Below are 15,494 nucleotides of genomic sequence, written 5' to 3' on the forward strand. Positions count from 1 at the left end.
TATTAATATCACGGTCTATGGGCTTTCCAGTTGTTGGGTATAAATATCATTTAGCAGGCCCGGTTTACGGTTCAACGGAGGTGTATTTCTAGGCCAACGGGCCGTTATTATTGGGCACGGACAGGGACGGATTCTTTTTATATCCGGCGGAAGCAGAATTCCAAGAAGGGACTTGTTTGTTTGGAAGATGGGAAATAGATTCATGAGTGTTAGGCTACAGGGGGACAGAGGATTACCTTTAAGTGTTGTAATGAAAGTGTCTATGCGCTGGCTAATGCGCCGTTAATGAAAATTTGTGACAAAATAAACACAACTCATCTCACGTAAGCTCGGCCGATAAAGAATTAAGACTATAGCTCCTTGCATGCTTGACAAAAACCAGAGGGAGAAGTGTTGACATTAACGTGCACTATAGGTTAGTACATCTTAGTTACAAGTGCCTTTATATCAATGTTCTCTGCAATTCTTCCACAAATCGATCAGTTAAAGTGATTGCTATTTTGGGAGGTTTTCAACACAAGAGTTTTCAGGAATTCGATCCTCTAAACTGGAATTTACTGAGTTGCCCATGCATATCGTTTGGAAGGAATGGACGTTTTGACAAGACCAGTACACAAACCACATGCTGAAAAAATATTCCACCTCTCATTTTCCCCTCCTTCGCCAAATTGATTCAGCCACGCCCCATTCCTTTATCTTTAATAGTCTTTGCTCTTTGTTACCACGCATCTTCTGCGAACAAAGCAATGGGCACCATTTTCTCCATGTCGATCCTGTCTTTGTTGGAAGAGAACGTCAATTTTTTGTTTTTCTGTCTCGATCATTATCACTCTGCTTCGCTGCCATGCACGTGCCAACCAATTACTTTTAAGTGTGTGCTCCAGCGTTATAATATACACTGGTCACTTTTTTTTCAACATCCGTGCATTATCCCTTCGCACAAAATGCAAATTTGTTGGATGTTATCCCGCCTGAAGAGTCAATTAGGCCTGTGTAGAGGTGAGGCGTGGTCTGGATAGGTGGCCTGGACATAAAGTATAGCCGTATGGTTGGTCCGTCTGCATGCGACCATAATGGTGATTACACGGGGTTTCGCAGAGAGGAAAATAAGAAGGAAAAAAAAAAGGAAGGTTGCGGGTTCTTTGTTCGTCACAGCTCCCAGAGTTGTGCACAGTTTGGGAATCCCAGATGCTTGGGGAGACATTTTTTTGAGGTGAGATTCCAGAAACTGGAAGATTTATGTGGAGCTGAAAGTTACAAAAAACTGAGAGACACACTAGCAGGCGATTGTTTCATCCTGGGTAAAAAGGGGGTTATTACTGTACTAATTCAGGAGGTCAGAACCTATAGTCGGTTTCCATTTGGGGTCTATTTGGTGTTCTATAAATTATTATTTACAATATAAAGACTGATTCGAAGTCAATGAATGTGGTGGATTCCATGTTCGCATTAGCAGTCAGGCTTTGTCATAAGAGCCATCACGTATTGATGTTACTTTTTTGCGTGGGCAGCTCAACTATCCGCCTCCAACAACATTATTGAGTTATGAATTTAGACTTTTGAAAACTTTGTGCACAATGACCAGAGCCTGCAGTTCTCGCTTGAAAACTGCGTCGTATAATTATAATTACGACAAGTTTGAATCCAACCGCGAGAACTGGGAGTTTAAAAAAAGCGGTCCAACCATCTGGCTAGCTAGCCTAGTGAGATGAGGCGGGCCTGGGACCGCGTGGCCGGGCCTAGCCTGCGTGCAGGGGCCGGCTAAATCCAACGACCCAGTTAGCTCCGCACCGCTCGCTTAATAACTCCCCTCGCCCACTTCTATTCACCGCATGCCAGCTGACAGCAGCCTGTATATCGCGAATGGGAACATGCATCGGGACAAAAGACGGTCCGCATTACAGAAGGATCATCACCACTAGCTCCCAACGCCTGCAAACTCTGTCAGATTGTTGACCTTTCAGGAAGCTTTTTTCTCTCTCTCTCCCAATAAATCCTATTTTAATCAGCTTTTCTCCAAGCACTCCTTCTGAAAGGACTGGGGGAGCGGAAGGGTCAGCTGCCGGCAGCTTCAGGCCTACTGTGCCCGCTGGGGGCTGCACCCTCTAGGGTATTATTCTTCCCAATCCGCAACAAAGCCAACATTATTCTCGTTAGCAGGCTTGAACTCTTCTCTTTCTCTCTGACACTGCAGTCAAAAGCCAGTGCCTTTTAAGGTTTATGTCGGGAGAGGACAGGTGCGGTTGTGGCTTGTCCATTTGGGAAAACGAATTTCGTGGCCGCCTTTAAAATGGTACTTATTATGTTTATCCTGAAAAGTTTGCCGTCACACGCGTGTTCTCAACAAAGTCGCAACTATCGCGTTTTAAAAATAAATTCACACTCGCTATACGCGGCACCAGCAGCTGCACTTTTTTTTCGGCAGACAGGTTTAGAGTTCACATGGAATGGCTTTTCGTGAATTGCAAATTATCTTGACTGAACTAAAAAAATAATCCCTGAACAAAGGGCAAACTTTGTACGGGTGAAAACTGACTCCTGCGCGCGTTTTTCCCAATGAATTCCTTGTGTTCAAATTGACATTTTTTTAAAACGTATATCGCTGTAATATTTTATACTCAAAGTAATTGACCTTTATAATAGTGTATACGCTAAGGAAAAACTGCGTTAAATTTTATTAGAGTTAGACGAGGTAAGCATTGTGCTGTACTTTGTGTATAATTTCAAAAACTGAAAGAATTATCTTCAGATAATTATCTCCCGCTTAAATGTAGACGTTATTTGACGCTGGAAAATATCACTGTCCTTTTAAAGTCGTTTCCGCAAAGACGTACTTTAGCCTCAATAAATGCACAGGGTTTTTTTGCAACCGCGTATTTTCCGTTTTCCCAAGATGTAAAATTTGGTTTTTCTAATTCTCCAAACGGGATAAGAGTTAAGTCTGGGGATGTCTCACAGGAAGAAGATTATTTAAAAATGCTAAAAATTCATACTATTCATTAGAATCGGGGGTTTACGGACTTGTCGTGAATAGTACTCGTTGGAATGAGTCATGATTGGAGACGATTCATATATTTATGAACAAAATGCGTCAGTTTTGGAGTATTTTAAATTGGGTGACCTTATATACTAACGGGCACTAGCATTCGTTTGGATTAAAGGAACACGGGGTTTGGAATGTATGCATCTTAATTTCTGAATTATGTAAACCTAGTATTGATGCGTTTAATTCGTGTGGGGGATTAGCTGGTCGACTTCCAGCTAATCCCCAACAATTTCCAGTATAAACACTATTCAAATTACCAAGTAGAAAGTTCACAGCCTATAACCTATTGAGGTTTCAGCTCAGTGGATATTACACTTTTCGAGAAAACAGTGAAAAAAACATTCACAACCTTTTGATCACGAAAAACGATTTCGTTCATAGCACTCTATATTTCCACAAATCAGTCAATTTATTGTTTACTGATCGTTGGAAATCATTTTCTTGATTCTTTCTAATGATGACAGCAAGCCAGAACATGGGCGTCGCCAGGATTTTTTTCTAGAGGGGGGCAAAACATATTTTTCCCAAAAAGGGGTATGGACATTTTGCCCCCCCGCCCCCAACCCGTTAAATTTACACCAATATGACTTCGCGCCTCTTTTTCTTTTCTTTTTCTTTTTTCTTTTTTTTTTTTTTTGCCTTGCCGGGGGGGGGGGGGGCAAGCGCCCCCCTTGGCTTGCCCCCCCCCCCTCGCGACGCCCATGAGCCAGACGGAATAATTTTACGGGGTGTTTATGATACGATTTTTAGTCCAAGTAAGCTTTTTGATAATAAGTCGGTAGGTTTACCTTTGGGATAAATGCGTGATCCTATAATTATGTCTTCAAATCGTCATTTGTTTTTTTCCCTCAGAACTACATGGGGCCTTAAGCACGAGTTGGCCATTTTTGTCGAGTTCCCTGAATGTATTTCGTTAATTGTTAACTGTTGAATGGGATGGGGCCAGACTATTTATGCAGGCAAAATGCAGCCTCATTTTACTGTCTTTTTTATCTGGCTTTAAACATTATAGGGAATGTTTAATTACAAATTTGAAATTATTCGTTTGAAGCAGACTGGAATTAATTAGTAATTAACTTGCTTTCATTTCTCTTCGCAAGTTCCAAAAATTAAGATTTTACCTCACTTTCAATTCAATATGGCCGACTCGACCATAAGGCCCATAGCAGCAACACGTTTTAGTCAAGCAGGAGTGATTTTCGTCCCATTTTACTTATCAAACCTGGTTAACATCCACAGTGTCATTCGATATGCACTGCTTGTAACTGGTCCTCGGCTGATTTCGCTTAGCCTCTAAATTTACTAAATTTCCTTTCTTTCTGTTTATTTTTTGGCAGCAGCAATGTGGGTCGAGATCAGGTTCAAACATACCTCTCCACACTAATGTTGAAGCATCATAAGGCATCACATCGCAGATTTGCGTTGAGTGCTTATAGAGCGAACTGCTCGCCGCATGGCCATGACTTTGCTATCGACTTGCGGTGGGATGCGTCATCGTGCATAAAGGTTATAGCATGCAATGTAATGTGTTCATACAGGGCCAAAAGATCACGTGCGTACATGTACATTGACTTTGGATACCTCGCGCACTCTAACATTAAAGAGACGTCATTGTTTTGTGTACATGTAGGCCTTTTTTAGGGAAAGGGTAGAATTTTGAGATGAACTATACTTGAGTTGATGAGTCGGAGGGGAAATGTATAATACGGCGATCGTGTAGTGTAGGGACCGGTTCCTATAAGGGAACAACATCCACTTTAAAATTATTAAACCGACCAATCTAGTTGGCGACACTCAATAAACAGGTATGTCATAGATAGAAGGCAGGGTTTCGATTTTTTAAGGGAAAATTTGGGGTAAAATGACGATGACAGCGCGGCGACAACACGCAATCCGAAAATAAAGATGGCGATGTACCGTGAGCACGCACGGCGCGCTGAATCGCAAGGCACAAACCGCGCAGGAAAATCGTGATTACTACCCCAAGAAACTGTTCAAAATTGCAAAACGGGTGTCATTAGAATTGAGAAAGTCTGCTTTTGATTGTAAAGGTGATTTTTGAACAATAAAAAAACATTTTTGACTCTAATTTGTTCAAAACAAAACAGGGGCCCTACACTACACGATCGCCTATATTATAGGACCTCATAAATTACACATTAGTCTAGCCATGTAGAATAGCTGTTGCTTTTTTGCTATCTGAAATAATATTTGCATAATCATCTCGCCACAAATGCTGTCTGCACCTCCACAAGACAGCAAAACATCACAAGAGGGCGTGTTCTTGAATCACAGACCCTGACCGTGAAAAAAATAAGTGCAACAACTGACGCCGACATTCTGGACACCAAATTTGATGTCCCTCGCGCTCAACTCATACAGAAAGAAGAACCCATGTATAGGCCTAAAATAACGCATCACTGCACTGGGAAACCATCTTGTGTCCAGACTGAGGACTCAGATGTCACAACTCTCCCTGTATAATACACGGCTCCGTCAGAGAATGTGTACAAAGCATATCCTGCTGCCGGATTCTCCATGCGTTGAACGTGGGCCCAAGATTTGCGATGTCTTTTATCTATAGGCCTACGCCACCACATTAAAAAGTGCACGGTAAATTTCGGGCGAGCGAACACGTGAAATCGTACGAGCTCGTATTCGATTGCGCACACGGCACTACGATCGCACGAGACGAGATAATTAGTGCCAAAAACGTCTCCCTATCACAGTATAAAGGTTCATCTTGGTAATATCACTTTCTTGAACTATAATTACATCGGGGCATAAACAATTCTACCCCACCAACACAAAATGTGTAAACTCAAATCGTTGGAAGCAAATTAAAACCATACCGGTACACATGAAGTACATGATGTACGTGTAAGACTGGCAAAAAAAAAAGATATCGCAGAAACCGGTCGTCGTGGCCGAAAACTTGACATTTCAGAATTTAGGCTTTAAATTACAGTCTTGTTTTCCCCCAAAACACACAATCTGCATCTGTAAATAAGTGGAATAGCTTCCCGTCTCCAGCGACCAGCCTAGCGCCGTAAATAAGCCCACGTTCCGTGCATGGACTTGGATAAATGGACTAAAACCGTCATCTTTATATAAACCGCAACGTGTGCGTGGTGGTCTGACGTCATGTAATGACGTCATTGGGTGTATTAAGGAAGGCGCATTTGGTAAGATCTACCACATATTGATTTTTTTCTCTTTTCTCTGGAGCCGAGGATATAAAGAGGCTATTTAATGATTACTTCACGGAGCAACTTATTTCAAGATCAAAACAATCCAAAGTCTGATTCTGAGGGCTTTCAACGAAAATTAGAAAAACCAACAGTGCTTCCGGCAGTAATAATACAGGGCGAGTCAAAAAAGGAAACCCAAATGGCATGACCAATTACGTAATGAAGTTCTGCATGTAGCACTATCAAAATCTAGGTTACGAAAGCCCAATTAATAAGCTTTCTTTTAGTATAAAGACTCATTCAAAACACTCATGTACTTTTCAAGTTACGGAATTTTAAACACAAACACCGTTTTAACGATCTGTCGTTAAAAAGGCAAGTGTTCTTTCAGCAAAACGAAAACAATCCACACACATGTGAATTATATTCTTTTTGCTGGAAGAACACTTACCTTTTTTTGTGATCCGTGGACAGAACTTTAAAACGATGTTTGTGTTTAAAATTCCGTGACTTGAAAAGTACATGAATGATTTGAATGATTCTTGTACTAAAAGAAAGCTTATGAATTGGGCTTTCATATCCTATACTTTGAAAGTGCTACATGCAGAACTCCATTAAAAAATTGGTCCTGCCATTTGGGTTTCCCTTTCTTTTTACTCACCCTGTATTTCAACATCATTCACAAATTGTTCAAAGGGTGAACGGCTTTTTTTTCCAGTAACTGACAAGTTACGGTATAGTGATGTCACCATTTGCGTCACTTGGTCCTTTTAATTTCCCCCTGCATTTCCCAAATCGTTAAACGTAGCGCGAACGCGTCAAAACCATCACTCAGACGAGCTCCAAAAAAAGTCTCCAATTTCCTACCCGGACACGAGAATTCTCGGGATGTGGGAATTTTCAAATCATCTGACGCATTTCACCGAATCTTCTGTCATCTTTAAGAGAGTTACCCACTCAATCTTGTCTGTTAAAAAATACCGATACAGACAAGGAAAAGAGGGAAAGACTTTTTTGCTTTTTTGAAACTGTGTACCAGATCTTTGTTCAAGTGGTTTACTTATTATGCAAGATTAGGAAGGCATGTTCAATTGTAAACAGAACGCTTGAATTCGAATTTTCGGATATTCAATTTCAAAGAAATCTAGCTTATAATGGATGAGTTTTCAGTTTATGTAGGTTATGTGTAATCACTATTTGTCACAACTTTTCTATGAAGTTACAAAATAATTGTAAAACATTCAGCAAAACAAAAATATCGCAAAATTAATGGTTGAAATAAGTGCACGCTAAGCACATATAGCACTGAAGCTGTGTAAACTTGAAAGCTTCGCTGATTAAAGTATGCTATTATGTTTGACTCGGAGAGACTGCTTAATTCCAATGAATTGTGCAGTTTGATGTACCGGTAGGTTGGAGCCAAACGCGTTAAGGTATTTAACAGACAAATATATAAGCAGTCAATGCAGAGGTTCTCCGTCCGTATACCATGCTGAGCCACTGTATAACATACGGCTGCTGATGATGTACGTATCCGTACTCACCACGCAAGCCCGCCGCAGAGCTGCGTTCCAACTTGTGCGATGCACGTACATGTACGTTAGTATAGTCTGTACGATAATGCGAAATTGCTGTACAAACGTGTATGATATACGTACATCCGATGAAGCCCCGGCGCGGCCGGATCGGATACGTAACGCAGCTATAGAAGCACCCAGATCTAAAAATGAAAAAAAAAACGGTCCCTTGACTATTTGAAATGTTTCTTTTACAATGTACTAGTATACTATAGGTAACATTGATGCTTTTTCGTAATTTTATAAAATGATCCGATTTAAGGGCTATTAATTTATAACGGACATCGTTCCACTGACCTGTTCAATGTTTCGTTTGGTACTGGGGCAAAAACACGAATAAACACTCTTTGTTTTCAACCGTCAAAAGTGCAGCTCGTTGGTCACAGGGCATGCCATTCGTGCCGCCGGCTATGTCGTGGGATGTTACCTAGCGTTACCGAGCGCACACACGAAGCCAATGACAGGGTCGCGCCCGTTAATAACGAAAAAAAAAGCCATTTTCCATCGATGGTTGGTTCAGTGCGACGTTCGCGAACTGTCGTTGCGAAATTATGGTAATTCCCATTTTATTGAAAATGACAGTATACACACCGAATTCACAGAATGCTTGATATTACTTGGCTATATATTTCACAATATATTGGCAGTTTCGTGTGTGAATGTTTGCAAATGGTACACAATATACCTTTGAAACACCTTTAACTCAAACGCAGGCTTGTTAAAGAATGAGGGTTTTTTTTAATCTTGATATTTCGGGACCATTAAAATCGATTTAACATCCAGCACGGAAGCAGTACCAATTGCTCTTCAGAAATTACAAACGGGCGCAAACACCAAAAATGTATTTTATCCATTCAATGTTTTCTTTCGAAATGTCACAGTGCGCCCTATAGGTGGGAAATAATATCTCCCATTCGATGTTCTTCAGCCGCAATTAAGGTCATCCCAACACAAATCTCCCACCAATTTCGATATCAATTACAATCCAAGCAAGATCTTGAGATCTGTCCGGGATACTGGCTTATTATCCCCGACCAAATCTCCCAAAATGTCAATGCCAGGTCCCTAAAGCGTCTCCTGGGCCGAAGCCACGGTAAACACCGGTGGAAAACACTGTCGGGGCTCGGTGAAAAGACACACCGAGGATCGAGTGAGGATAGAAAAAAAGTAGCTAGAGACTAAAATAGAGAGAGAATAGAATGGAGAGAAAATGTATTGAAAACGAGGATGGTAAAGGTCGTATGAGTGGGAGTACTAAGGCCTCAAAAATAGCGACAAGACGGACAATAACATGTTTTGCCGAGGATGATGCGGCGATGGGGGCTATTGTCAGATGGGAAATGGATATGGCCAAAAATTGTCGGTTTTTTCTCTTTTGGTTTATTTTGTTTTTAATACATAGAAGGACAAAACTCTATACAAAGAAATGTGTGTGTGATAGGGGGCAGCGGTATTTAAGGCAGAATGCCCTCGGGGAATTTGGGGGCTGTTAAGGAACTTACAATGACATTGTTGGACTCCAAATGTGAACCTGTATGGTGGAATTGGTGACAAGCTTGAGTGTAAAATGATAGGGGGATATCTTCCTGCAATTACGCTATGCACAGACAGGTTTATAGCAGAAAGACTGGCGTAGTCGAGTATTTGCATTTCATTTTCATTTCACAATAGAGCACATGACCGAACGTGCAGTTGCGTGGTTATAGACTCGGGGCCTGCACGACGGTGGATCAGATAATTCCTAACAAATTGAAATTCTCTAGTTTATAGAGTTCCAACGATTTGCAAGACAATACAAGATTCCACAGCGCTCGAATCGATGGATATTTAATTCATCAAGTTACAGGTTCCACGCGTCGAAAATCGTATCCAGAAAACATGCTCGGCTACACACCTTTAAACCAATTTGATGTTAAGTATGTATTCGTCATTACACCAATGAAACCACCTCTTAATGCTGTCATGATCTTGGGTTACCCTCTGATGCGTGAAATTGAAGGATTAAACCGAGTTGAACAACCAATTTTTAACCAGGTTTATTTTAACCCGGGTTATATACCTTCTCATCGTTTATACGAAGACCGGAGTTGGTATAACCTGGTTTCAGATGTCGCTATCTTTTGACATTTGTTAAACCACGTTTCAAGTAACCCAGGTTAATCTTAAAATCTCACAACCGTTTTAGGTTTAAAACGCTTAATATTGGCTTAGGACCAACGAAACCATCTTAACCAAGGTCTGAAAACGGGGTTCAAGGTGTTGCTTATCAGCATCTTGAACCCTCCACATTGAAATTGATATATCAAGTTGTGGGTTATGTACATGTACATTGGCCAAGCAGTGATATCATTATGTACTTTATGTATGGCAGGGTGAGTCACCCAAGTAACGCGGTCTAGACAGGAAGAAGCCTGCTACAAGTGTTTGTCACCGTACTATTAATATACCATAAGGGCCGGCTGGAGAAAGAGACTAGCCTGCTCGAGAAGGAGACTAGTCATTGCACTTTTCTGCCTCGCACTCATATTGCCAGATTGACCAGGTACGAGAAACGGCAAACTTGAAGGAAAAAACCTGGACAAATAGTTTCCCTGCATCAACAAATTAAAAGCAAACTTTAAAAATAAGACGGCATTTTCGCCTTGTTTCATACAACAAGAACATGTGGAAAAAGATAGACATTAAAAAGAATTCTCCTTTTATTCTTCTAGTTCGATACCTTGGTCTGTGATATAACCAGTAACATAATTACAATCAACCAAGAAAAACAAAACATTGCTCAGTTTTGTTTTCCTTTTAAAATGAAACTTTTAAAATGAGCTTTGTGAATACGGTTGACGTTTCTAATAACACACAGCCAAAACTGCACTTTGTGTACTAAAAACAACACACCTTTTCTTTTCTAATTGGCACAATATTTCCTCCAAGATTCTGATGTTCTCTGATGTCACAGCCATTTTGCTTGAAAATAATAGAATTTTGGTCAAATTACGTTACATTTCAACTCTGACCCTACACCTGTCACTTAAGATCATGTTTTAGAGACCTTTTGTCTCTCATCTGTACAGCAGGCAGGATTTGTAACCCGAAGTTTTTTGTTGCATTTTACATTATTACCTCCGCCAATGAGGTTATGTTTTCATCAGATTTTGTTGGTTGGTTGGTTGGTTGGTTTGTCTGGTAACAAGATACATGTAACTCAACAAATTATGGAAGTACAAATCGATTAGATTTTGGAAGTGATCCGGATCTGGGTCTGGATCCAGGATTTTGTTTAAGGATTCTTCACCAATTTTATGTGAGTATTTCTTTTGGGTGTACTGACAAATAAGGCGGGGAATTGTTTAGCCTTGGCGGAGGTTTGCGCTCTCTAAGTGCTTTCTAGTTTAACATGAACTTGATCATTCTGGGGGTGTCTCAAGTCTTTTCAAAAAACCAACTTCATTAATTGTTTTTTTTTGTTGATCGAAATCATTTCTGGCGGAATAATTCACAGGCTGTAACCCTATATATCTTCACTTTGAACAAGCTTTTTCCCCCATAAAATCAGCAGGTGCGTTTCGGGGTAATTAACGATATTCTACCGCCTTTAAGATGGATACAAAATAGCCTTAAGTTTTAACTGTCTCCAAACGCTGTGCAAATATCAAATGAATTATTCAGCAAGCTTTTGTATGTGTAATTCAGGATATGTGCAGTAGACCTTTCATTGCGATATGCAGACGAGCCATCTGCCATATGGAACGGAAAAATCATGCCACCAAAGCAAAAGCAGGGCATTGCTTATTTGCATTCAATAGCAGTGAAGTTTTATCATGGCACCTGTTGACGTGCTCGTTGGAAAAAAAAACACATTTCAAACTTGAATAAGTAACACATTCTTAAAGGCATATAGGATCATTGGCTTATGTATTTTGTTCTTACCGATATACAACCACTCAAAATCCAAGAAGAATAACCTGAATAACAGAACCTGTTGAAGTTTCAGCTAAGTCACTACACTTTTTGAGAAAACAGTTAAAAACCATGCACAACCTTTTGATCACGAAACACGATTGCGTAAATAGCACTCTATATTCCAAAAATCTTTCTATTTACTGATCGTTGGAAATCACCTACATTTTCCGATTTCTTCTAAATGACAGCAAGCCAAACGGAAGAATTTCAATAGGTGTTTCATACCAGGACGATTTTTAAAAAAAATAATCCAAGTAATTTTTTGGGTTTGGTAATAATTTGGAAGGTTACTTTTGGGGTAAATGCAAATGATCCTACGCGCCTTATATCAGTCCTCAACCTGTGCACTGCAAAAACTGAAGTGTTAATTTAACACCATTCGGTATCTATATAGGACAACACCAGATGGTCCTATATAGATACCAATGGTGTAAATTTAACAGAGCATTTTTTTGCAGTGTGGAGTCTACACAACATCCCATTGTGGGTTGATTAACTCTGTTGGATTTTTTTTTATTATCTTTACCACGGTAATAGTAATTCCCATTCTACAAGGTTTGGGATTCAAATTCTATGCATAATTATAGAACATTTTAGATGTAATGTTAGCAAATTCCAATACAGAGATGTGCAGCCAGTTTCACAACACACTAAGATCAAGTTAGGAAAATAGGACTCCTACTTTTTGTGAAAACGGATCTTCCAACTATGCATTATACATAATCAGGACGTGTACACTGTACATAGCAAGTTTCAAGGTGTTTTGTGAGATGAATGCAACACCCTACATTTTCTTACATTAGCTAATAAACTTATAGGTGTTTCGCAGGTCAATGAAAAAAAGGTCAATTTCTTGGGCACAGAATACATCTGAATACAGATTTTCAAAAGTAACACAGTATTTCACCTTGCACTGGTTACCTCCGCCAAGGAGGTTATGTTTTCATCGGATTTGGCTAGTTTGTTGGTTGGTTGTCGAAAAGTTATGGACTGATTTGCATGAAAAATCTTTTAGGGGTGGTCCAATTGGTACAAGTACAAATCGATTAGATTTTGGAAGTGATTCGTATCTCACCTCTGGATCCAGGATTTGTTTTAAGGATTCTTCACCATTTATGCGAGTATTTCTTTTGGATGTACTGACAACATGGCGGGGAATTGTTTAGCCTTGGCGGAGGTTTGCGCTACCTGAGTGCTTTCTACACTCAACCAAAAAAAGAAAGTCCGCCGCCCTTCCAATACTTTTGTGTCTAACTCAAAACTACTGAGCACCTCTCGCTCAAATAACGACTAATCAGTACAGAAATTCCTTAGCATTCCAGCCATACTCTTTATTTGGCCCAAAACAGTGATAATGCGTACCGAATTTATGCAATTTATGACAAAATGATACCGAAAACAGTTGCACTTTTGTATACATGCAAGTTGTGGTTCACACTCGCCTTGCACGTATACAAAAGTGCAACTTTTTCCGGTACCATTTGTCATAAATTGCATAATTTTGTACACATTATCACTGTTTTGAGCCAAACAAAGAGTATGGCTGGATTGCTAAGGAATTTCTGTACTGATCTGTCGTAATTTGAGCAAGATGTGTCCAGTAGTTTTTGAGTTAGACGAAAAAGTATTAAGGGGGGACTTTCTTTTTTGGTTGAGTGTAGTTTCCTACGGTGTACTGCACTGCCGCACATATCCATCCACCAAGTATGCATGAACCTATGTGCATAATGATGAGATACATGTACAGTATGTGCCATCGCAACACCACATACATGTTCATCATGTGCAAGGATTCAGCTCAACTGGAATTACCATAATGAATATGTAATATCATCCGCAGACTCCGTCATTAACAGTGGGATTCCCCATGTCCCTGACGCAAACCGCAAACAATACGCCAGCAAAAAAAACAGCTGTGCCAGTCCATGCTAATGAGTAATAGCATGTTCAGTTTATTGATGTGTTTCAACATCAGTCCCAATATTGATGGGGGGAATCGTGCACACACAGATGGATTGCCTGTGTACCAGACACGGGTTAAAATAATTGTTGATTCAACAATTTTGCCGAGAGCGAAGAAAAAGTGGCTTGTTAAAAAAAGGAGAGTTTTTAGGTCTGAGCACAAATTTGATCATGGCAGCAACAATTAATACACTAAGCTGTAAAAAATGAAATTAGGATTGCCTTGTTGTTCATAAATGCACATGTAGGTTAACAATGTAGGCCCCACTGGTAATTCCTGTTGATTGCAAATGTGTATGTATTTGTAAGGTAAGGACAAAATTCACGTAATTATGTGCACTTTCGTTGAGCCATATATCAAGATAGAGTTTCATACTGAACTCTATACGCACCATATGGAAGCAAAGTTATTAGACCTTTTAACAAATTTGGTCAGTAACACTCCAAAGACAATGCTATGCAGGCTGAAAATGAATCAATGAAGAGCCTGGACAACATTGGCTTCTTTCCAAAATGCAAACAACTGATAACCATTTTATTTTTAACTGAAGTTCATGTACCTTTATATTTCATCTGGTAAACACTCGGCATCTATTTGCATTCATACAAAAATATGCTAATTGATATTTTTGGAGGGTCGGGGGTATTAGTGTTCTTCAGAACAGAAGTTCCATGGAGTACTGTAACAGACTTTGTCTGTTTGATAAGGAATAGTTTGATAGGGAATAGTATAGTCCAAGTTTCAGTGCTCTGAAACTTGGTAGGTTTGTCGAACGGTTTTGACCCTTCCTTATTGACCTGGTTCTGTTTTTGATGGAAGGGAGCTGCGAGATTTGGGGTGATTTGTCAACATTCTGCCATTTTGGAATCCCACATGATAGATGTAGCATATGGTGCATTGTTTATCCGGGGGGGGGGGGGGGAACCCATAAAAGTCCAATTTGGATGTAAACACGAACAGTTTGAACTGGCCTATTTAAATAGACTTTTGCGGAGCGAAAGTAGACAAATGCATGATGATAAACTTCACAAAAAGTGCATTAAGTACTTTGAAAATCTAAATAACTTTGCATGTAAATAACATGGCAATGAGACAAACATAGTGATTCAATTTCGTACTCTAATTACAGTCGTAGAATGGAACAGGGACTATTTGGTAGCTGTGAGCATATGGCACTGTGATGCTATACAAACTGGCATGCATAAACCTAATTACTACACAGGAACTAGCATAATATCAACACATTGTAAAAAGGAACTGTTTAACAGAATATATACATGTAATAAGGTTGAAATAGCAAGATAGAATTCAAATATGTGCGAAATTATACACATCAATAGCAAAACAGACTTTTAAACATTTGGCAAGATTAGGAAAACTTAAGTCTGTGGGTCACCTACAATGTACATAAGACTTTTTATTCCTCAGAATCTGCTATCCATGGACAATGCATGATCTTCTTGGAAGTCTAAGCAATGTACAAATACCGGTATAGGCACATTTTCCTCGATAGGCACTTATTTGAAAAAAAAAGGAAGGACACACATACAAGTACATGTAGGTTTGTGAAGTGAAAATTTAAAAAAAAACCTTCGTAACCTGTCGCACTATACACCAATCCAATTTTGAAATGATGGTGATGGTAGCCATTAAGCGCCTATCAAATGCCCCCCCCCCCACCCCGCCCTAGGTCCGATGTCAGATTTGGTCACGTTTTTCATGCCCCAGGGTGGGGCTTTTGTTCACTGAAATTACATTGT

The sequence above is a fragment of the Patiria miniata genome, unplaced genomic scaffold (assembly GCF_015706575.1).
Source record: "Patiria miniata isolate m_02_andy unplaced genomic scaffold, ASM1570657v1 HiC_scaffold_29, whole genome shotgun sequence".
Taxonomy (NCBI): domain Eukaryota; kingdom Metazoa; phylum Echinodermata; class Asteroidea; order Valvatida; family Asterinidae; genus Patiria; species Patiria miniata.